The 25,190-nt window shown below is 48.7% G+C and overlaps 1 long non-coding RNA gene across 2 annotated transcripts in view; it reads left to right on the top strand.

The window, feature by feature from the left end:
- LOC149358191 (uncharacterized) overlaps positions 1-25,190 on the top strand; it is a 29,538-nt gene continuing 4,348 nt past the window's right edge. Inside the window, exons 1-3 of one of the 2 annotated variants that reach the window (XR_016288226.1) lie at positions 1-938; positions 13,479-13,587; positions 14,693-14,803. This is a non-coding gene — a long non-coding RNA (uncharacterized LOC149358191). Of the gene's footprint in view, positions 939-12,714; positions 13,588-14,692; positions 14,804-25,190 lie in introns of those variants that run through there. The other variant, XR_016288227.1, reaches the window with a different exon arrangement.

Below are 25,190 nucleotides of genomic sequence, written 5' to 3' on the forward strand. Positions count from 1 at the left end.
TATTCAAATGCTCTGCCGCAATTCATTTCCGCAAGAAGAGCGGAAAAATATATGCGCATAGCTGGCCCCTAACCTTCGTTGCACTGTTTAAGGAAAGTGATCTTCACTCTAGAAAATAGTAGTTCGACCGCTAGAGGTCTGCCAAAGGTCGAAATGGATATTTTTCAACCTTCCTGCCACTGTTCTCGTGATAGTATGGTAACGCTACGGAATCCCCAGTCAAGCGGACTAGCAGTTTCGGCGACAGCCAAGCATGCTCTGTTGCCGTCTTTCCAATCGCGACGGAAAGGTTACGTGGCACTGGTATGCTCCCGTCTGCTAAAAAGCAAAGCAGTCGAGCGCGACTGAACGTGAGCTTCAAACCGAGATAAAACAGTGCAGTCTTAAAACTAAAAAACACGAAAACAAAAGAGTCGCTGCGGCCTCAGCTGCAGCACGCGCTATCAACTCTGCTATCAGGCCTCCCGCTTGTTCCCGCCCGGCGGACGAGAATTAGCGAGACTAGGCCTAAGCCTACCTGGCCGAGACAAGGCGGCGGTTCGCCGTTACAGCGGTGTTCGGATGTCATTTCGTTAATTACTTGTGACGTAGTTCGAAACTGGCATTAATTATTGGACTAATGCGCCCTTTATGCATCTCGTCGTAATGTGACCCCAGCCCCTGTTTGTCATTTCTGTCAAGTTATGGCTTGAAAAATTCTGAAGCTCCAGCTACCACCGGCGCCTGACAACGTCGTGTTCGTGTGAGCTGTTCGCCTGACCGTCGCCATTCACGGTGGATATTCTGTTCTGCGGCTGAAGAAAGAACTCTTGCCAACGTGCCAGTGCCGGCTTGTCTTCGAAGTGCGGTGTTGTTGGCGTGATATCTTCAATGTGTGAACACGATCGGTTTGCGTGAGCTAAGCCTTCCCCAAAGCTTCAACCTCAGCAGCAAGAGTGGTAAGTGCGATGGCATCTGGTCAGTTCTGTAATTGGCATTGCTGAATACGCGAGTCTTGCAACAATCGAGAATTTTATTAGCGTAGAAAGTGCTTTTAGTGCTCACGCGAAGAACCCGTAACGACCTATATTTACTCCGTGAGATTTGTTGCCCAAATCGCAGAAGCACTGGTGAAAGAAAGTGACAGATACAGTCATATGCCGCTGAGGGTGGTCGCGTGGCTGTGGCCGATGTAGAAGTGAAACTCAGGCCTTGACGCGATCACGGCTCGCCTCTTCTAGAAAGCACGGATGGAAGTAAGCGCCGTAGTTCTTCACTCAGCGAGTACTGCAGGTTTTCAATTTAGAAGCACTGTTCTTGCCGGTGTTAACACCGGGAAGGTTAAGGATGTTTCAAGCGAATGAGTGGCGCGACGGCGCGAAAACTTTCGTACTTCTCGGAACATCGTCACATTGGCCCCTGTAGCTGTCGCGGCCGCTCGAAACACGTTTTTCTGCTTCGGGGACAGAAATCGCAAGCGTTTTCGCTTGCATGCATGTGAAACAGGCTTTAACTGTGTGAAGAAGTCATTTTGTTATCCGGTACTGAGGGAGAAAAGATTGTGTTTTCGAAAGCCATTTTCATCCACATCGAAGAAGCCTTCAATTTTAAGTTCAACCACCGGCGCTCGCTTGAGTCGCATCTGCATGCGTTCTGTTACTCACTCTTGCATATCGCTCGCAATAGCGCGCATATGTTGAGAAGCAGGGTCTTTGTTTCGCCGAGACTTGAGCGTACTGATGTTACTGCTGACTACCTGCCTAAATCTGATGTTTCATTCTAAGTGCACGCCACTGAGCACGCATCGCAATTATCATCCAATAATTAGTATGCGCACGCAGAGAGCCTTCGCGACGTTGTCCCAGTTAAGTCCTTGTCGTGAAATTTCCAAGAGTTTGGCGATTGCACACATGACCGTATCCTATGTCGCGCAAGGTGGCATTGAATCGTCGCGTTAGAAAAGATTTTTGGACTCGTAATTTTTTTTTATTCCTTTTGAGTTTGGTCGCCTCAAGAAGCAGAACTGCATTCATGCATGTTATCGTAGATGCGATGGACTGCCAACGCTGTTGGGAATCATAAGATTACAGAGAAGCTTAGTGGCGTTTATCTTCACCCTCGGCATTCCTATTCATCGCTGCCAACGTGCGGCCTTTGCGTTGTCATTCTGCCACGCCTTTCATGCACCCGCCAGAAGAAACCAGGAGGCTGGCAAGGTATCGCAGTTCTTCGCAGGTGATTACGCTTTTTTCGGGACTGTTCGCGAAGGTGTAGAGCCTTTGTCAAAAATGCACACCCCAACGGGTTTGCTTCCTTGCCACGCAGTATGGATCGCTCGTGCAATCCAAATCTTTCTTGGGCAAGGAGGAATCTCGCCTTCGTCTACCCGAATTTCTGGTTTTCCTGGAATGCCAGGGTGTCCACTACTCGGCTTAGAAGCGCACCTTTCCTGCTGGATATTCATCGGCGTCGGCTGTACAGTATAACGAAACATGAGGGTTCGCTGTCGTTTAGGCCAAACTGCACCAAATTTTTTCTGCTTTCATGTTCACTTAAGCTCTTCAGTAAAAATGGCGCTGCAGGATAGTGCGGACCGTGGGGTGATGGTCCAGCGTCTAGCTAAGCTCCCGCGTATTGGTCAGTCTTCCTGCGATATTGAACCGCGTTAGAGTACTTTAGATTAGGCCTCGAGCAATCATCTTCGGACTGTGTACAACCTTGTGTTCGGCGCGTGCATTCGGCGTCGCGACCATGCAGTGGCATGCGCTTGGTTGGTTCGCTTTTCGGGAAAGGAAATGGCGCAGTGCTTTTCTCACATCTCGGTGGACACCCGAACCGTGCCGTAAGGTATGCGGGTCGTATGCAGTCCAAGTGAACGGACTTAAGGATGTTTCAGGCAGCTCTGAATGGGCCACAAGCAGCTCCGGCGGATACTGCCGCTCGCTTGCGCCGAGGACAGAGGGCGAGAAATCGATGCCGCTCGCCCTCGGGTGGTCAGCGGTAACCAGTGAACACCAGTGTTGTCGGTAACGCGTTACAAGTAACGGCGTTACCGGTAACGCGTTACTTTTTTCGGTAACTTAGTAACGTACTCGTTGCCATTTCGGACCTGTAACGGGCAACGTACTTACGTTAACATTTTTCGGTAACGTGACGTGCCACGTTACTAGTTACTTTTTATTTGAATTGTTCCCCTCCGCCTCTTTTTCAAAAAAAAAAAAAACGCCGAAAATGATGGTGCAAATAAACAAAATCTACCGGTGCTCTCGACGACCCTTGTTGCGGCTCGCATGCATGCCAGAAAACACCTGCCCTTGACGACGCAATCAACTAAAAAAGAAAGCACGAACACGCAGTCACCCACTTGTATTCACCCCCAAACCACCCACACACACAACTCTCTAAAGAGTGGACGCATGCCAAGCCACCAATGAACCATTTGGAGAAATCTTTAAGTGAGTTTCTGCGTAAGCTTGTTTTTCAACCAAAATGTATCGTTCCCAGGCGACACTCTCGCATTCTTGGTGGAAGCAGTTCCCTCTTGTGAGCAAACTCATGAATGTCGCCAGTTCACTTCAAGTTGGCCCCAAGAGAGCCATAGAAAGAGTACAATGATACAGCACAGAAAAGGGGATTGCAGTCAACCATTTGTTTCTATCTGCAACTGCGGCTAAGTTTTGCGAGCGAAGCTGACCTTGAACACCTTGATGCAAACACTCAGCATTTTTGCAATAATTATGCAGGTTCAAGTAAAAAAAAATTGTTTATGTGCGCAAATATATTTTTCTGAACTATGACATTTAAGTATTTCGTTATTGCTACACAATTTCCGCGTAATTTCGTAAGCAGAAGCACACCAGAATTACTGTAAATTTGTTCAGTTCAGCTATGTTTTCTTTGTGACGTTTGAATTATATGAAGTGTGAGCTTTATAAAATTGTTATCTTGAGTTCTTACAGCGAGGAACCACTGATTAAAATTTATGGCCATGGAGTAACGGCAAAGTAACGTGCGATCCTTTTTTCGGTAACGGTAACGGAAATGCGTTACCTTTTTTTGTAGGTAACGTAGGGCGGTAACGCGTTCTTTTTTTGTTAGTGTAACGAGTAACGCATTTAGTTACTTTTTTTCGGTAACGCCTACAACACTGGTGAACACCTAGTGCGGCGTTCGCTTTGCCCGCTGCGTCCATGTCTTGCGGCCGCCGCGCTACGGCGCTTTGCGCGAGTGAACACAGTGGCCAGGGCGATGCTGCCCGGCGCTGTAATGATTTCTAGCGGCCGTGAACATCCACGTAGCCGCTGCAGCACAGATCATCGGAGCGCTATTTCATTACCTTCTCATTTTTGCATTCCGGGCTCATTCACATGGCTCGTCTACTTTTATACACTTTTTTGTTTTTCAAAAGAACGGAAAGGAAAAATTTAACGTCCATTACCTCGTTAACAGGGACGCGTTCATCACCTCGCATCTCGTGGCCGTGGCCTTTACGCGATTCCGACTTAGCGGTTAATGTTAAGGGTGATAACTTTCACGTTACCGTGGACCCTAATGAGGACAGTATCCACTTGTGCCTCGACAGTGTGTACATTGAAGTTGGCACTAAAGGCATGAGACAGCATTGTCGACGTCATCAAAAGAGGCCGATGCTGTGGCGCCATATGCTCTGTGTCGCTCCGCTCCCGCGTAACATGGACATGACTTCACATAAAGGCAGACTACAAGCCCGGGTGCGCACGCTTGAGAGGCAATATGGATCTAAACAGGGCGTCTACTACGCAGACATCACAGGGCCGTCGGCCGCGGGATTCTGCACGGCTGTCGTAGTCCCCCGGGGAGTGAATGTCGATGGCCTATCGTTTAGGGCCCCGAATTCAACGCGAGCGGAGGAAATAGCAATAGCTCTCGCTGCCACCGATCCAAAATCGAGAACGGTTAGCACAGACATTCGCCGGGCCTGTGAACGCTACCTTGCAGTGTAAATATCACCTCTTGCCTCCCAAATTGTAAGACGGGCTCTCGCCGATCCAACTCGTTCAAATGTAATCTGGGCTCCTGGCCACCAGGGTCTACGAGGCATTGAGGCCGCTGATGCGGCCGCCCGAGCGATCACACACCGGGCTCCTCATTCTAGCTGTCCTGGCTGAGTAGCTCATAAACCGCTTCTGCGGTCCCGCGAAATCTTAATTCATTACTGCGACAGCCACCGTCTCTACCCAACACCTGCCAAGGGGCTGAGCAAAGCGGAGGAGCGAACTCCACGGCACCTGCAGTGCAGACAGGAACTCTTCTCTGTTCTGCCATCGCCAAACACTTTGATCCGTACATAGATGGGCGCTGCCCGCACTGTGGGGAGATATACGATAGCTTTGACATGGTGTGGCCATGTGCTCAGAATCCTCACCTTCCCCCACACCCACCTGAGAGGCATGGTAGACTGCCCTGCGTTTAAACGTGTCAAACTGCTCAGAGTGGAAAGCCTAACACACTACGCTATGGTGTCGTACACTTTTTTGCTAAGGATCCGTCGGATAAGGTGTGTGAGATCTCGGCAGTCTTTTATAACAAAAGCTTAACGGCGCCGGAGCCTCGAGAGGAGTAGCAGGCGGTTAGCAACGGCGTGCCTAGACAACGGATATGCGTCTGGAAACAGGTGGTCGCAGCGCCGAGCTCCGCGCTTGGCCGCGGAGTAGCGCCGCAGGATCGCTAGTCTTATTGCATCTAGGCGTGTACTAGTTACTGTGGTTGACCATGATGACGTCATAGTATAGTAATGACAATACATTGGAGTAAACAATGTCCACATGTAATGCATCATTGTAAAGATGAAGTTTTGCCTAATTAACATTAATTATACAATTTAATTGCAACAATTAATGAGTTGATATGTTTCTATAGCAGTGGATAACTACAAGTGCTAAACACGATGTGACCTTCTGCTTGACTTTGAAAAATTTAGCAAAATGTAAGAATAACAATGGGTGAATGGATGACGTCATATACCCTATAACAGAGTGCAAGTCACGTGACCTAGCATAACGTCACTCTGCGCGTTGAAAAGGTGCCTACCGGGACTGATCTCGCCGCAGACGGCGCTGACGTGGAAGGGAACGAAGACGCAGCCTCTTCGACGAGCTCCCGTGCTGGTAGTTGTCCGGAACGTTCTCAGCGTTACTGACGCCAAGCCGCTTCTAGTTACTCGATGCACTAGAGCTTTCACTCTCTAACTAGGTTGAGCAGTAGTTAAACCACAGCTAATTTACTTTTTTCACTCCCACCTTCCCCTACGGCGTGGTTGAGGCGTCCATCGAGGCGTGAGACAATGACCGCGGCTTTCACTTCCTGATAACCAGTCATTAGCCTGGAGCTGCATAGGCATGATGCCACTCGCGGTCACTGAATTTCCGTTCGCAGCGCAGTAGCCCTGGCTTCAACTGTCTTGCGTTCTCATCCTGTGAAGTTCATTGCTCGAGTATCGTTTCATAAGAAGTAGTTCGAAGAAGTGCGTTTGGGCGCTGCATCAACCGCACCGTATGGTTTGTTTTCCGTGACCCCAGGTGGTCGAAATTTCCGGAGCCCTCCACTACGGCGTCTCTCATAGCCTTAGTCGCTTTGGGACCTCAAACCCCATAAACCGTTGTTGTTAATGTTTCGTGCTCCTTCAGTCATGTGGCTCACGCACTGTGCGGTACGAATAGGAAAACTTTTTTGAAATTGTACAAGGTTGCAGTTTGTATTGTCGTAATCGTGTATTAGGAGTCCGAGTATTCTACACGCTGTCACCTTTGGTACCTGTCTGCCGAGTAGGGTGAGTTGTAACAGGGCGGTGGTTTTGTTTTGGTATTGCATTCGATTCATCAGGAGGAATTCCGACTATTCTGCTGATGGTTTGAATCCGGTTACGTGGAAGTGATCCACTATGGTGTGTATGCTTTCCTGGAGGGTCGTTTCAACTTCCCCTGGACATCCGGATTCGTTCCACAAGGTAACGGCGTAGAATGTGGGATGACGGTTTCAGATCGTGGATAGAGCTCTCAGGCATATATTAATGAGGGTTGGAGATATAATGGATCCTTGAGGTGGTCCACGAGTAATGTTGACTGGGGAGGAGAGAGAGACGGCGCTGCCTTGAAAAGGGCTACCCTACCTTTGAGAAAACTGCGTATGTAATTGTACATGTTGGGGCCGCATCGTGTGTCTTGAACGGACTTGAGTATGAGATCATGTGTAACATTATCGAGGGTCTTTTTTATGTCTGTTGCGAAAAGTGCCTGTGTCTGTGCTGTCTTTGGCTGCAGAAGCGTGCTTTGTAGTATGAGAAATACGTCCTGCGTGCCAGCATTATAGCGGTATGAGCTTGTGCGGAAAATGTTTCGTGTTTCCTAGGTGTTCTCCTTGCCTCTTTTGCGACTGAGAAATGTACGCCATGTTTTCGCAGCTAAAGTTTTCATTTGGGAGAAGGCGTTCAAGCATGCTCTGGCGTGTTTCGTTGCGTTCGTTGGCTGAGTCAAGTTTCTTTGCAGTGTCAGTCAGGCGGTGAAGTCTGTTCAGTCTTTTCAAAGCACGTTAACGGGATCTCTGTTTTGTTCATATCAGATTCTAGCATTGACGGTATGTGTTGGATATGTTGTTGATATTGTGGAGCTGCGTAAATGGTAGTAGTAGTGTGTGGTTGTAACATGGAAGAAGGAGTGCTTGGCTTACCAGTCGGCGTAGCTGTGTCAGTTTTTCTAGATGCTAGGCTGCGCACAGGGCCTTTACTCGAGGCACATCGTTGCAGGATGTCAGCAGCATTTGCCGATGCCGTTGGCTATGACAGTGGTGCGTTAGGCTGCTTGTCCTGTGCTTCTGAGACTGCGGCGTCTTCGCTGTTTGCGATGGCTATTCTAGATGGTAATCGGGTGGCGTTGCGTTGCTGGGTGTGCTGCAATAAAGTGGAGTCTGGTGCTGGTTGCGCATTTTGATGCGTTGTATATAGATTCATTCAGTCTGCTTATGGTTTTTATGGATTGTTGGCTCTATGATCTCCGGGGCAGTGCAGGCAGAGGAGAAAGTACTGGGTCTTCAGAGTGGCCGAGTTAGATAAGTGAGACGTCACGAGAAAGAATATCGTTCAGGCGTGCTACCGGCATCATCATCATCATCAGCCTGACTACGCCCACTTCAGGAAAAATGCCTCTGCTATGTCTCTACAGTTAACCCTGTCCTTTGCCAGCTGCGGCCACCGTATCCCCGCTAACTTATTTATCTGATCCGCCCACCTAACTTACTGCGTCCACTGCTACGCTTGCCGTCTCTTAGAATCCGCTCCGTTACCTTTAAGGACCAGCGATTATTTTCCATTTGCGTAACATGCCCTGCCCAAGCCCATTTCTTCCTCTCGATTTCGACTAGGATGTTATTAACCCGCATTTATCCCCTCACCCTCTCTGCCCACTTCCGGCCTCTTAACGTTACACTATAATTATTCTTTCCGTAGCTCACTGCGTTGTCATTAACTTGAACTGAACCCTTTTCGCTAGCCTCCGCGTTTCTGCCCCGTAGGTGAGTGCCGGTAAGATACAAGTGTTGTATACTTTTCTTTTGAGGGATATTTGTAAACTGCCATTCATGACCACAGAGAACCTGCCATATGCGCTCTGTCCCATTCTTATTCTTCTAGTTATTTCCCTCTCACGATCCCGATCTGCGGTTACTACCTGCCCTAAGTAGACGTATTCCCTTACTACTTCCAGCACCTCGCCACCAATTTCAAACCGCTGTTCCCTTGCTAGAGTGCTGAACATTCCTTTGGCTTTCTCGTTGTAATTTTTAGACCCAATTCGGGATACCGGCATGGATGTGGAAAAAAACAGAGGTGCCCAAATCTATATCTTCCCAATCGGAAGTTGAGGATAGCTTTGAATAGTTCGTACAAAGCAGGTTTTGAGACAGAAATGAGCTAGGCGAGTCTGAAGGCAGTCAGGAAGATGCGCCAACGGCAGAGGACAATCATCCAGCTTATATAATCGACATAAGCTAACATAATCAAGTTAATAAGGGAGTAATTACTCATTGACGTCCACCCGAGCGCAGCCGTACGGCTACAAAGGAAAGCTATACAGCTTTCTCAGAAACTTCGTAGTTAAAGAAAAATTCGTCCTGGTCCGGGGTACGAACCCAGGACCACCGCTACACCGGAGCAGTCGCTCTACCAATTGAGCTAACCAGGACGGCAAGCTTGGACCTCAATGAGTAATTACTCCCTTATTACAAATCTACTCCACCTTGGGGGATTCTCCGAAACATTTGGTCATAATCAAGTTAAATTTGAGTAACTTCGTTCTGTTTCATTACCCTCACAAATTACTTCCTCGGTATTTTATGCTGCCGCTTCCAATCGCTTTTACGAGTGAAAGTTCCCATCTAGTTGTTCATCTTGCCTCATTCATACATTATTTTGTTTGTTTGTTGTTCTTTAACGTGCACGGGGCTTTAGCATCTCGCTCCCATCACCGCAACGCCACCTTGAGTCTCAAGGTGATGGTGCTTGGTGCCACCACGGACCCTTAGCCCCCTTATACGGAAGCTGTCATCCGCACCGTGGCGATAGTTTTTAAGGTGAATGTTAGAAACCATGAACGGCGGCGGTTGGAGCCATGGTCAAGTTCCGGCCGACGGGCTCCCCGTCTGTTTACGAGTCAGGGGCTCCGGGACCTTTCTGTAAATAAGAATGGGCAACACAGGCGACATTTCAGGAACCGTCAGCATACCTATATCGCATGAGTTCCTCTTCCTCCAAAAAGCCTGATGAATTCCTGAAAAGCAACTGCACCGTAGAAGGCTCCACTAGAAATCGACCGCACTGTGACTACTTTCCTCGTTTCCTGATATTTTTTAATTATTTATTGCAAGTACCTACAGCGCCCATGAGGCATTATGGGGGGATATTACTACATACAATAACACATGCACAGAAGATATTGGGAAACATGTCAGCAAGGATAACACAGCATACTAAAAGAAGACTAAAGGAGTTCACAAGTAGTATGAATGGTAGCACATCGGCAAAGCGCTGGTAAACGCATGAGACCTGGAAGAAATACATCAGGTTATCATTTCAACAGCACTTTGGAAACCAGGTGAACAAACCACATCAATCGGAACTTATTGCAGTCCAGAATTGGGGTAGGAAAAACTAATACTTAAATACATTAATGCGGCATTGATAACTCTTCATCTTTTTCGTGTTGTCTAGTCTCTCTGAAATGTAATACGGCTGCTTTAGATAAGTGTTTTTATCAATACCGGTGCAATCATTGTAAATGCGGTTATTCTCACTCCCTAGTAGATAACGACAAAGTTCCTGCCGTGTCTGTTTTTGTTATTGCTAGAACCCTTGAGAGAATGATAGGAAAAAATTACAAAGCAAAAACACTTTCATCCGATGACCTTCTGGTTGAAGTTTCGCAGGAAGATCACTCTGACATCCTCTCAAGCAAAAGCAGTTTGCTCACCATCTGGTGACAGTCACCCCTCAAACGGAATCTAAACACTGTACAAGGTGGTATATCAGAATGCCATCTGACCCGCGAAACAGGGTCTGATCTCCTGAAATGCTTCCGAGATCAAGGTGCGATTGCCCTTCGCCGCATCACTATGAGGCGAAACAAGGAAGAGGCATCCGCCTTAACATTTGAACGGTGCCGTCTACCAGATACTGTGAAATCGGAATCATCCACTGTAAAATCTGTCCCTATATCCCAACCCGAGAAGATTTTTCAACTACGAAGAGTACGGACACGGATCCAAAACATGCCGTGGAAATCTCATCAATGCGAAGAGCGGTGCCCATGAGCGCCTGACTGATAACTGCAGTGCCGGTCAAGCAGAATGTCCCAACTGTCACAGGACACACGCTGCGCATTCACGAACACGTCAGGCGTTCCAGAAAGAGAAAAAAAAAGTAATCCAGATAAAGGTTACAGAAAAGAACGTTTTCTGAAGCCCGGACGAAGCACTAGCTTCTCTCCGGAAGATCCTACGCTGACGCAGCGTGCAGAGGCGGGCGCCGTCTGGGCACGCAATACACCATCGCCAACATTCCCTGTCCCAGAGGTCAACTTTTCACAGAGCTCTGAGAAAATACAGGCACGCGAGAGAGAGTCTCTCCCTCTTGACGAATCCACATCTGCTTCCGCGTCTCCAGTGGAGGTAATACCAGGCTTCTCAGCGTCGGAGACGCTGAAGGAGTCCCCCAAATAGAGGCGGATTTTCCAAGACCGTCTCAAACCGAAGACATCTGTCAATTTAGCAGGATAATAAATGCGGCTATATGTGAATAACTCCGGCTAGTTTTCGCGTCCTCGCTTACAACTATGGCTGTCGAAAGCATTATGCACTGGAACTGCCGAGGGCTACAAAGAAGCTGGTTGGCATCGAAATACTCGCGCAGTATCAACCAAACATAGTTTGCCTACGGTAAACTCAACGAAACTTTCTGGAGAAATATGTAGTGTACCGGAAGGACTGGCAAGGAAGTACCTCCTCATCAGGTGTCGTTGCTGTTGTTTTTCAGAATTCAATTGCCTTACGGCGGTTACGGCGCTCAGCTGCTGGCCCGAATGACGCGGGTTCGATCCCGGCCGCGGCGGCTGAATTTCGATGGAGGCGAAATTCTAGAGGCCTGTGTGCTGTGCGATATCAGTGCACGCTAAAGAACCCCAGGTGGTCGCAATTTCCGGAGCCCTTCACTACGGCATCCCCCATAGCCTGAGTCGCTTTGGGACGTTGAACCCCATAAAACCAAATCATAAACCAATCAGCAGCGTCCTGCTCCGTTGATGTGATCACGTTATCTAACTATTTCCGTGATAGCAGGACTGCGACGCTTTTAAGTCCTCAAATAGGTAAAAAATATTCTCCTTTATAATACTTAACTGGGAACGCGGGCAGAAAATTTTTTACTGGGAAGGAGCGGAGAATTAATTTTTACGTAGGCATGGTGCCTGCGTGACTGTTTTTGCCGCTGCCCGTCGCGTACCCTTGACGCCGTCACTGATTTTCAACGCTTGTTGAGCCTCGTTTTGAGCAAGCATCGCAGGAGTTAACTAACACGACTTCCCCTCAGCGCTTTGCCACCCTTCTTCCTGGAGCACAGCCAGTAATTTTTTCTAGGGCTATCTGTTGTTGTTTTTTTTTTCAATACATAATGACATGACCATCGACCCGCAAGCGCTAGATTGATTTGTGATTTTGTGACTTGTGATTTTTTTTTCCTTTCAAGAACGCTTGCAACATCGAATGGCGATTCATTCCCGCCACCTGCATAGAGGCGATTACAAACCCCGCCAGCCCAGGAGAAATAAGCCGGGTGCCGCTTCCAAACCTGTCTTCCAGCTTAAAATAAATAGAATTTGCACATGGCATGCTTACACGGAGAAAAATTTGGGATTTACCTTTCTCAGCTCGAGCAGAATACGCCAACGCTTTTTCGAGGTGGTGATCCTGCTAAAAACAATCGCCGCGAGAGGCGTCAATCGTCGAAAGCACGTTGTGGGCATTTAAAGCACTGCATCCAACGCAAAACTGTCGCAAAAGTAGGCCCTCACAGCATACATGTATATTTAGCCGGGGTATGTTGCGTATTTAGTGAATGGAACATATGTGATCGTGCACGGTGGCCAAAGAGTTGCGAAGTCATCTGACCAATGGTCGTCCCATTTAGTTTCATTAGCATGGTATGCAAACCATTTCCTATCAAGGAAGTAGGCTGCTAGCCAAGTGTGATGGACATTGAGAGGATTCCGAGACGTGTCCAATGATAAATGATCGGCCACTGCAGTGTCCCCTGCGGGAGAGGAATCAACGCTGGTTCACGGGGCTTTCGCTTGTGCCCCACTAATGGATGAAATAGCATGCACTTCTTTCCATCTGTTCTTCCGAAGCGTACAACTAGTCGAATATTCTTGAGAAATTGGAAGGCCCAGCATCAGGTTTGAAGTGCTCTCGTTTCAATGATGTTTTCCGAGGGTCCTCAACAGTGTGAGACTTGTCCTGCAGCCGACGTTGACGAAATGGTCCGAGCAAAGAAAGTCGTTTTCGGAAAGTGTCTTATGTCGATCGAGATAGCTGTGCCGCACTGACCCATGCCCTCTAGAGATTGCTATCCTTTCGAAAGGGTATCACAGCTCGTCAGCGCCACACACGATGTGTTACACGGTGGAGGCACACTCTAATTAACTTTTGCAACAATTTTTATCCGAGCAAATACCCCCTGCGTCCTGTTTCGCCGGTCACAAAACTACATATTGCAATGCAGCAGATTGAAGTGGCCAGCTACCATATAGTACACCAGGTGACTGTGCTATCCGTGCTTCCGCTACTTGAAGGACGCATCGATGCAGCTGCAGCAGGGGCGCGCCGTAGGTGACACCGGGCTAACCGCGTGCTGTGAAAAAGTGTGACGTCATGGCTGCCAAGAGGCTGCTGTGTCAAGCCCCCCTAATGAACTTGCGCAGGTCACGACTGTACGCAAAAGCGGCGTTGGATGACTGAAGGTGCTGGACGCGTTCTCCAAGTGCGGCTTCGGACGGCACAGAGCTCACCGTCGCCGAGGACAGGCACACGGTGAGCAGCTCACTCATTTCAGCCCGCGCGAGAATGCCGCACCCACAGCTATACGGTCTGTAGACGAAGCACGAGCACGTACAGTCGGACGAGTAAAAGCAGGACAGCGTAGAGTGAAATTTTAGTGCGAAACACCGACTAAAAAATTTGGCTGTGGCTTAGCTAAGGTTAAGCCTGGATATCTCAAAGCGAAAAGCTCTCGCTGCTTTTCAGCCAACTCCCAAGCTACCACTTCTGGATCGGTGTTGCTGATGATGACGATGTCCTCAGGCTTAATTGCACATACCCATGGCGGGGGATTGGCCAGGGTGTTTCTGCGCCGTCCGACTGTTGCTTTTTCTTCTCCTTCTATGGCGAGTGTCTGCGCCTGTTCTATGGGGAAGTGCGCCTTATGTACCCCTCCTTACAAATGCGCACTGCGCACGGATGTGGCGAAAGGTAAAACGCTAAACAGAGCGTATTTTTCTTTGACCAAAAATGCCCTACATGAGGCACACACCCTGCCCACGGTTTCACTCAACTTTGTACCAAAATCTATGTCCAACCATAATTGACCAAGCCAAACACGATGGCGACCTCCAAATTTGAATTGAGGCATTTCCAAAGTATGACCCGGGCCACACCCGAAATTTGACCTTAGCCTATTGGGACCAAAGAATACTTGGTATAGGCAAAAACTAGAGCTTTCGCACTAGTAGGTTTAACCAAGTTAAAACCCTGACATCTTTTCTTGGATGCGTTTAGTATGCGCTCCCCGTACTGTCACACTTGTGTTGTAACCATATGTTTATGAACTTTCATAAGGCAACCATTTTTTGTGTATTAATGATGTACCAATCAAGCTCTTCAGTGTGATTTTTGCAATGGAATGACTAATTTTCACAAAACTACCTGGGGCAGAGAGACGACGACAGAACGAGCGTTTTCTCTCAAGTGCTACTTATAGTATACAAGCCACGAAGCTATCCAAACTTGCATTACTGGAAAGACGCGCCGACGCAGCTGCAGTAGGGGCTCGCCGTTGCTCGCACCGCGCTAACCATGTGCTCTGGAAAAGTGTGACATCAGGGCTGCTGTTTGAAGCCCCCGTAACGAATTTGCGCAGGACACGACTGTTTACGAGCGCGGCGTTGGATGCCTGGAGGTGCTGGACGTGTTCTCCACGTAGCTCCAAGTGCAGCTTCGGATGGCAGAGCTGACCGAAGACAAGCACACGGTGAGCACATCATTCATTTCAGGCCGCGCAAGAATGCAGCACAGTTTACTGAATGGTCTGTAGACGAAGCACAAACTCTGACAGTGGGGCGAGTAGCAACAGGACTGCGGAAAGCGCAGTTTTTTTATATGTCTATAGTATGTGCTCCTCATGCATACAGCGACAGCGGTGTTGCAGCCGTGATATTTATGAAGTATCACAAGGAAACCTGTTTTTGGTATACTGAGAGAGCAATCATGCTTGTGTGTGATTCTTGAAGGGAAGCGATAACCTTAACAGGAAGGCCTGAAGCAGAGAGACGACAAACAGAACGAGCGATTACTTTCAACCGTTTTATTTTTTTGGCGGGAAAAGCTTTTCTAGGAATGGCGGAGGGTGGGCACACACAGTTATGCCTGTGCTGTCTTGGTGAGCTTGACGGATAGGCTGCTCACATAGTCATCCGTCAGTGCATGTCAGTAGGACACGCACGAAGGTATACGTCGTCCAGAAAGCGTACCCCCCCCCCCCCCCCAAGAGGCCATTCACAACCAACAGGCTCATCTCCACCGTCACGTACACCATATACCACTCACCAAGGAGTCGAACAATACATTCAGACAGAAGAATTCCACACCAAACGCAGTTACGCAGGAACAAGCAACCTGTACATTAAAGGGGTCATTTATGATCTCCCAACAAATCGTGGCGTTCTAGCCACTACCGTTGTTATGCATACTTAAAAAAAGAAGCAGGGCTCTACGTGGGCATTTTAGCTAAAAATTGCAATTTGAAGTTGACTCTAAGCCCCTCCCCCGACAGCGCCGCCGTCTGGTGGAAAACCTATGCAAAATCACCTTGACACATTACAGTTAAGCCGTCGAGATCGGCAGTAGACAGAAAAGGGAAGGACACGGACCTCTGTTGCCTTTGTCCCCCTGCCGTCACTCCCCCCCCCCCCCCCCCCTTTACCCTCAGCACTCCTATCCCGAACAGCGAGCCACCCACTCCCCTACGCTCGTTACGAGGAGTGCGCAGTTCACTCGTTCAGTTGAGAGAAAGCACGTGAGCGTTGGTTCACGGCGTCATGAATCGCGAGCGCGTTAGTCTTACCTGACTACCACACGGTACAGCACAAGTTTTAAAAATTCAATTACAAATTACTCGTTGCACCAAATGACCTCATTCCCAGTTGTTCCGAGAGTCATAGCGAACAAAATGAGTCTGAAAAACGCAGTCATAACCCATTTAAATGTTATTCGGTGACAGCACCCACACATCACACAGCCATCCTCACTCCTTAAACCTTACCAGTTATCAACAGTACACCGACACAAACCTAAACACACCCGCAAGAATCGGCACGTGTTACATGCGGGCCCTCGGTGACCTTGCTTACATATGCAAGCCCGCACGTCTTGGTTAAGCCACAGGGTGTCTTAGCAGATTATCTCGGCAGCAACCTCCCCATCTTTATCACTACCCATACATTCAAAACCAAAATATTTCTTCCCCACTGTTCTCTTCCGTGATATGTCAGTGCACATTAAAGAACCCCAGGTGGTCGAAATTTCCGGAGCCCTTCACTACGGCGTCCCTCATAGCCTGAGTCGCTTTGGCACGTTAAACTCCAATAACCCAAAGCACTCAACTCCTCTGAGAGCGAGACAAACTTGGCTCTCATCTTGCGCCAGAACCAGCTCCCTGGGCGAGTAGGATTGAGCAAGCTTTACACACCCCCAGCAAACGAGTCAAGAAGATTATTCAATTTGGTCTACAAAAGACACAAAGTGAACAAGGAAGGGGAAGGGGGCTTCTGTTCACCTGGGCCATACGAAGTCTTCTTGCCGAAACGCTGGCAAGCACCCTGAGGCTTTCCTCTTCCTTGTTCTCTGTGTGATTGCGAGAACCGTCTCGCTACCTTGATCTACAAAAAGGGCACTGACATCAACCGAACTCTACAAGACATATGCACTGCGAAAACAATTCTATCGATTTGGACGGAATCACTTGTCCTGGGCCCCCTCGGCCTAATCCGAACCTCGACAAGGACAACACCCTTGATGAAGTCGAACGATCACTGATTACCATACGCCGCCCAACAGCCCCCGGACCAGACCACATGACACACAAGGTCCTCCGCAACCTTGACGACACCTCACTTTAGGAACTGATGGAGCGCTGCCCTCCACCTGGAAACATGCACACATCACTTTTATTCCCAAACCCAGCACTAGGCAGTCATCCTCCGAAACCTTTGCCCTGTCTCCCTCATCAGTTGCGTGAAAAAACTGTTTGAACATGTTTTCCAGCCAGCACTATACCATCCGTCCCCATCCAGGTCAGGTATGTTGGTGAGTTGTTTAGCCAGGAACTGCACCTTGTGGAATGTTCTGGATTGGGAGGGTTAATAAAGGTGACACTCCACAAGGTGCAGTTCTCTGCTCCCTCCTACTGAAAATAGCGTTAGCCCACTATCATACCTGACCTCCGCGCGGCACTATACACCTACGACACCACTTCATGGACGACAAAAGGCTCCATAGGAGAGGCATAAAATACTTTACAATATACAATTGATATTATCACTTCGAAACTGACCTTTATGGGCCTTAAGTGTTTTCCATTCAAATGATCACTCCACGTGATCAGACAACTTCCTCGGGTTCTACGCATACACTGCGACACACCTCTGGCCAACAGACTCGGAATCCTTGGCCGCTATATATACAAGACACTTTGGGTGCCACCCTCATATAGAACTCCTAGACAAGGAAACCGAAATTAACGGCAGGCTTAATTCGCAGATTTGCTATATGCAATCACGGCCTGTCGAAGAGGGGGACCCTTAACATGACAGACGCCCGAATCACCAGCCGATTGAGTTATCACCTTTCCTACCACTTTCTCATCAAAACACAACAAGATAAAGCTGATGTCCTTATCATAAATGCGACCGCCTGAGCACTCCGCCTGCAACTGTCAGTTTGGTACGTTCCTTATTAGATTATGGGTTCACTGTACGGTTGGGCAGGTCTGTCATGCCGTAAAAATTGGATCGAGTACAAAACTGAGGCCTAGCGCTCTCATGTGGCGCATACAGAACAACTCCCATAGTCAACCTCTGTGCAGAAATAAATGAAACCTCCCTTGAATACAGAAGAATCGCTACCAAAACATATATACTATCCAGTTGTGCCGAAATGTCGTTGTTGAATATTATTTACCCACAAACCGCAAGCTACCTGGCCACTGGTATTGCGATTCGAAGAGATATGCCAGAATCTCAATATACAGGACACATTACCTGACAAATAGATTCACAACAGCGCTACGGAACGAGGACAGAAGGAACACGAAAAACACAGGACGGCCGCTGTCCTGACATTTGTGCAGCTGCAGGAAAAATAGTAAACGAGAATCTCACGAGCAGTATTATTTACACAGGCCCCCTAATGGTACTGACATCTCTTCACTCTAGAAGTGCAATCACTCCGTCACTGGGTGACACCTTCACAACATAGCAAAAGACAAAATTATGCTGGGTCCCCAGTCATGTCAGAATGAAAGGCAACGACAGAGCAGATTTGTGCGCTGCTGAAGCTTGTGGGAAGACAAAATAAACAATGTATACCATTTAAGGATTGCACGAATTTAGTACAACGTAAATTAAGAAAAAAAAAAGGGCATTCGCCTTGGAAAAACGAAGTAAATAGCAAACTGCGCTTGGTAAAGATAGCTTTAGGGTGAATGGAAGTCATGTGTGCAGCAGGAACGTTTCAAGCAAGTGGTTCTCTGTCATCTCCGAATAGGCCACACACACCTTACGGACCAATTCCTGCTAACAAAACAAGACAACAAGGATAGCTGCTGAGGTGTCCAACCCCCTTTAAAGGTTTTAATATTAGCCATTTCTAGAAATTCTTTCCTATGTGATCACTAGGTCGCACTAACGTTTTAGTCCCCCTACACCACCGATGATTCTTCACTTTTCTATAAAATTCAGCGGAAAAATTTTCGTAACACCGTATGCTTGGCGCATGATGGCCTTAGTTGCCTGTGCGCCATAAAACACTACACACACACCAACCGCCCGATGCATCCCGAGGTCTGATGGCAACATCAGACAAACCGTTGCATCTCCCCCTCCGTCCCAAAGCAGAAGAAGCCCCAGCTTGTTCATCCTCAACACGTACAGCGCGCCAAAAAGCAGCGGAGCCCCCCCCCCCCCCCCCGTTCGCCCCCTCCGCTTGCGGTTATTACAAAAGTGCTAAACAACCGCGCGAAGAACTCGAGGAGATTTTAACGCAAGAAACGTAAGCTGGGGTTACAAGCAAAAGTGCAGAAAAGAATCGCAACACTGGACATTACTGCAAAATGAGGCCCTAACCCGTTAACGATACACAACAGCGCGCAGCTAAACACCAACCCAATCTCACGATCACCAAAAACATCGCACAGTGTTTGTGAACCAACACGCAGACCTCCCTAGGCAGCGACGACTACAACATTCAAACAACTTCCGCACTGAAGTCAATCTCTCCCTCTGTAAAAAGGACACTAAAAATCACAGACTGGGATAAATCCGGGAATCTCCGGAAGAAATCCACTACTGAGATAGAGAACCTTGCAAACTGGGTGAATGCACTCACATAGGACGTCGGAAGTGCCACATCCCGAGTAATCGAGAAACGAAAATCGTGGACAGCAGACTTGTCCACATGTGGGAAACACACTCCAGTATGCAAAAAAGATGGCTGAAAAACAAACACGGCCTCTTAAACTAAGGATAGCAGCCTTAGGAAAAAGATTGAAGCACACGCAGTACACCTAACCCGTCAACAGTGGGACCAGATTTGCAACTGCATGGAAGCAAATCTGGATTTGCTTCCATGCGGTTGCAAATCTGGGACTGAAAAACACGTGGAAGCTTCTACGTTGCCTCTTAGAAGCATAAAACACTAAAGACTCCCAACAACGTAACGTAAATCGCACTTTGATCCAAAACTTAAAAGACGGGTATCTCACAACCACAGCTAGATGCCTACCCCTCAAATACTCAAGCCCTCTGAACCCCGTGTTTGACGAAGACATATCGACAAGGGAAGTGAGAGTAGGTATGCACAAGCTGCGCACCATGTCGGCGCCGGGCGCGGATAAAATCACCAACAAAACATTACTGAACCTGGACGAAAATTTGGTTCAAGCCGTAACCAAGCTTTTCGATTAACACTGGAGAGGGGCACCCCCTCCCGGAATGGACCTACGCTAAGGTCACCTTTATTCTAAAACCAGGTAAACCAGTTCAATTGGCAAGCCTCCGTTCCATGTCGGTCACCTCGTGCCTAGGAAAACTGTACGAACACGCTATCCTCGGCCGTTTCCAAACCCACATGCAAAAACACGGCCTCTTCCCCCATGCGAGGCTGGGATTTAGAAGCAAACTGTACACGACGCAGGACGTGATGCTTCAAATCTCAGAAGTAGGGGTGTGCGAATATCAAATTTTTCGAATACGAATCGAATACGAATAATCAAGGACAGACACATTTAACCACTACAAAACATTTATTTGAGCACCCAAGAACATCACAGTTCAACTATCAGTGATGAAATGAGCACGAAAGGTGCGTGTGGCTGCACAAAAAGTATCAGTCTCGAGCACTGTTCTTAGAAGAGTGAAAATATCAGAGAAGGTGGCTAGGACACAGCATTGATCAAGGCTAGCTTGCCATAAGCACAAAAGCGCGTTGCTGGGATGAACATAAAAGGTTGTCGGCTGCTCTACTTGGTCAGGCAGGAGTAGTTCCCTTCTAGCTGAAACTTCTCCAGCTACAGAAAATGCCCTCTCAATTGGCACTGAACTGGCTCGTATTGAGAGGTATTTCGTGCACTGCTCTGACTATACCAGCTTCGCAGGTATAGCCACAAAAAAGTTCACCAGTGCAGTCAGCTACTGCATGGCCCAACTGTAGTGCCTAGAACCCAACGTTACGCATTGCTCTGGGCGCCGCCATGTTGTTATGTCTCTGTCGATAGGACTTGCGGACCGAAATGAACGCCGGTGCTCGCAGTAGAATATTCGCGTCGTGTCGAATAATCGAAACAACACGAATATGTGGATTTCGAATCGAACACGATTAATAAAAAAATAATATTTGAATTATATTTGAAAATTTCGAATATTCGCACACCCCTACTCAGAAGAAATTCTACACCTGAGACACGGCAGACGCACGAAATCAAACTAAACGCACTATCTTACTGAGGTGTAGGGGCTAGAACACACGCGTATTTAACCGCCTTTATGAGTAACAGGACGGCGGAGATATGGTTTGGGTCCACACAATCCCCCTCGTTAGCTCTAGAAAGCAGGGGCACATCTCAAGGCTGAGTTTTATCTCCACTACTCTTCGACACCACTCCCATACCCATGGGCCGAAAATTAGAGCGGATCCCACTCCTACGCAGACGACCACGGCAAAATGCCGGCGAAATGGAGGAAAGCCTCCAAGCGGAAGCGGTACGGACTGCGTGGCCTGTATAGGCCTTGCACACTCGCTGACCGAATCCTGCTGCTCCACCCGACTGCGGGCCGTCACAAAAAGGGAAAACCCTCTATACAAGTGACGGTCGACGGCCTCCCAGTATCGGAGGTACAGAAACTCCGCATCTGGGAACGTTTGTCCAAACACACGGTCATGACACATCAAAGCATCAGGCTAATAAAAAAAATACCAAACAAGCATTCGTGATTAGCAGAATGGTATACTCACTGCCCTATATTCCACCTCACAAAGATAGAAGAGGAAAGAGTTGTGGGTTTCTAAGTGGACACAGGCCACCACCCACCGCGGGTTCGAGGTTCGCGCGAGCCAAGGGCCCCGATCAGCCGTCACCACACACACACTGGGGACACCGATGCGGCGCACTCAACCTCCGCTGGGAGGAGAGCGATTCGCCGCAAAGAAATAGGCCTCCAAGTTCACAAAGGAGACGTTTATTCACGTCTTCCTTCAGCAGGTACACAAACACTCAATAGTCACCCCGTCCCGGGGGCGCGCGAGGAGCAAGGCTCCGCTGCGCGCACGAAGCGACTCGAGTAATGCGCGCCGCTAGCACGCCGCTGCAGGAGAATGTCCCCGCGGCAGTGCTGTGATCTCCCTCTCGTGTCGACCGTTGGGCCGGTTGCGAGAGAGAGTGGGCAATCAACGCAAGGTACGCCTGTCTGAGGTTGCTGGACCCCGCTGGACAGGCTCGAGCCGCTGCAGGTCAGAGGACACGTGCGGGCGAGCTCGAGTAAGCACTGGTCCGAGCGGCAAAGGCCGGCAGGGACAAACAGTAACGTACGTACCTTTCGCTGTCTCGGAGGGATCTCTCTCTCGGCCCCGTTCGGACGGTCGCGCGGCGCGCGGCCGCCCAAAGCGGTTCCCGAATTCCCGCCAAAAGGCGCCAATGGCAAAGGCCCTTGGCGAGCCGGGGCGGAGCTGTGGCTAAATGACAGTGAGTAGTCACCCAGCCGCCTCTCCACCGCCTGAGGCGGGAGCAAGGGAAAGAGGAGAAACAACGCGGGAGGCCGGCACAGCCGCGCAAAGGCGACGGCGGAAAGCCAGGATTCCCACATCGTAAACGGGCTAATAAGACAGGGAGAGACGATCTCGCCTATGCTATTAACCGCATGTTTACAGGAGGTATTCCGGGGCCCGGAATGTGAACAGATGGGGATAAGATTTAGCGGAGAATACCTTAGTAATCTGCGATTCGCTGATGATATTGCCTTGCTAAGTCGATCAGGGTATGAACTGCAAAGTATGATCAATGAGTTATACTCAACCGTCTAGGAAGAAAATATGGCTGTTTAGGGCAGGTAGTGACAGCTGATCATGATCATGAGAGGGAACTAACTAGAAGAATAAGAATGAGGTGAAGCGCATATGGCAGTTTACCAATACCCCTCAAGAGAGAAGTCTACAACCAATGTATCTTACCGGTACTCACCTATGGGGCAGAAGCGTGGAGGGTAACAAAGAGGGTTCAGCTTAAAGACAACGCAGCGAGCTATGCAAAGAAAAATAATAGGCGTGACGTCAAAAAAATCGGAAGCGGGCGAGGGAACAAACGCGGGTTAATGACATTCTAGTGGAAATCAAGAGGCAGAAATGGGCATGTAATGCGAAGGCAAGATAACCGCAGGCCCTGATGGGTAACGGAGTGGATTCTAAGAGAAGGCAAGCTCAGCAGGGGGTTGCAGAAAGTTAAGTGGGAGGATGAGATCAAGAAATGTGTAGTAATACGGTGGCCGCAGCTGGGAAAGGACAGGGTAAATTGGAGAGACATGGGAGCGGCCTTTGTCCTGCAGTGGGCGTAGTCAGGCTGATGCTGATGACAAATCGGGCCTAAATCCGCCTCAAGGGACTTCAACCAACAGGCTCCTCCGCATGTGGGTCCGTAACACTCTACAAGAACTGTCTGAAGCCCGTTGTACTGCTGGCTATCCTCCAAAAACACAGGCAGATACATCCCAAGCCCCCCCCCCCCCCCCCCCCCCTCTGGACAACACCCTCAGCAAATCACGGAAAACCTAATCGTCCACCCAACCAACAACCGGGAAAGAGCTGATCTCACTTCATTTTTTGCTTGAAAGTAAAGTTGTTACTAACACCATGCTACAAATGCTTTTCCCGCCTGAAGAATAAGTAATGGAAACCGAGTGCTCGTTCTGTCAAAGGTAACGTTTACATTTCGAAAATGCTATAGCAACTGGCCCGAATAATCGGGTGAGTGTAAGTGTCAGCTCCGAACTGAATTCTCGAAAACTGCACAAGTGTGCTTTCGGTGAAGAGTGAGTGTTATGAAAAGTACGAGAGACTGATGTTATATTCCGAGAGTTGCCTTGCGTGAGCAATTCGAAGTCGAAGGCAGGATGAACGTTATAATTGTAATAAAAAAAGAAAAAGAAATGAGCACAGGTTTTGCATTGACTGCTGCGCAGACATACAGGCCGGAATGTATTGCGAAACCTCCCCCGGTCTGGTTCAGGTCCTAGGCCCGAGCTAAATGATGCAAGTGCTCTCAGCAGGTGTGTGGACGACCGTACGCAGAAAATGTTTCAGAAGGCTAGGCCATTAGGGTGTGTCCCCGAAGACAGTACAGGATTTCTTAAAAATAAAAGTAATGAGTTAGAACACTTCTTTTCGGCTTAGAATTGTCAGCTGAGTATTACATCAGAATACAGCTAACACATTCTAAATAGCAGGCTGCTTAGTTATTGAGACCCCCTGTAGCCTATCGTAATTTCTACATCAGTTTTTATAATTTCGAAAATACGCTTACCCTCGACGGTGGGGGCCAACAAATCTTGGCTATTTCGACGAGTTACGTGGCTACATCGAGGCAAAATGCACGCTCTTTCAAGAAGCTTGGAGGCACAGCAAACTCCCTAGTGCATGTAAGACATCGAAACAGACAACGTTTGTTGTGCCACAGCGCTGAGGGTAGCCGTTATTATTGTAAAAACTTTGGATGCTACTGTGGGCTGCAGGCCTCTTAAAGGTGCAGTGAAGCGAAATCTGAACTCGTCTTTTTGCCGCGGGAACTCAATCTACACGTTTCTCGCATTCTTAGAAACTGCGATTTATTGCCCTGTGTGGTCGATTTCCCTAATTAAATCAAATTAACGTCCGGCTCCCACCTTTTTTTTGTTTTGTTTTGAATTCTCCCCGTACGGTGGGCGGAGTCGACCAACGCGCCACCCAGTGCCGTGGCGGCTTGCCGCTGTGCCATCGGCGGAGTAATACGTATGCTTCGTCTCACAAGATGTTTGCAGCACTACGGAAGGCAGAGCACTCTCGTCCAATCAGGGCTGCAGGAACACAAAAAATAGTCCCTCGAATATTTGAGCAGTGTAGGACTATTAATCAAACAATGAGCACAGCAATTGAAAGCATAATGTGGACTAAGCCGCCGCGGTGGCTCAGTGGCTATGGTGCTCGGCTGCTGACCCGAAAGACGTGGGTTTGATCCCGGCCGCGGCGGCTGAATTTCTTTGGAGGAGAAATTCGAGGCCCGTGTACTGTGCTATGTCAGTGCACGTTAAAGAACCCCAGGTGGTCGAAATTTCCGGAGCCCTCCACTACGACGTCTCTCATAGCCTTAGTCACTTTGGGACGTTAAACCTCATAAACCAAACCAAACCATAATGTGGACTGGTAGATTTAGGTGGTATAGAGTGCTTCAATCACTGGTGAAATTAACAAAGCCCGTACGAACACAGCTGTGCGGAGGCTTGCTGCGAGGTAGTGATGCATCGCCATTTTCCAACATGGCGCCGGCCGAGTCGGTTGTGTCGTCAGTGTGCCCTACACCGACAGTGCGCTGTTTTTCTAAGCAGACCATCGCAGTTGGCTTC

The sequence above is a fragment of the Amblyomma mixtum genome, chromosome 2, assembly GCF_055824585.1.
Source record: "Amblyomma mixtum isolate Tamu chromosome 2, ASM5582458v1, whole genome shotgun sequence".
NCBI classification, from domain to species: Eukaryota; Metazoa; Arthropoda; class Arachnida; order Ixodida; family Ixodidae; genus Amblyomma; species Amblyomma mixtum.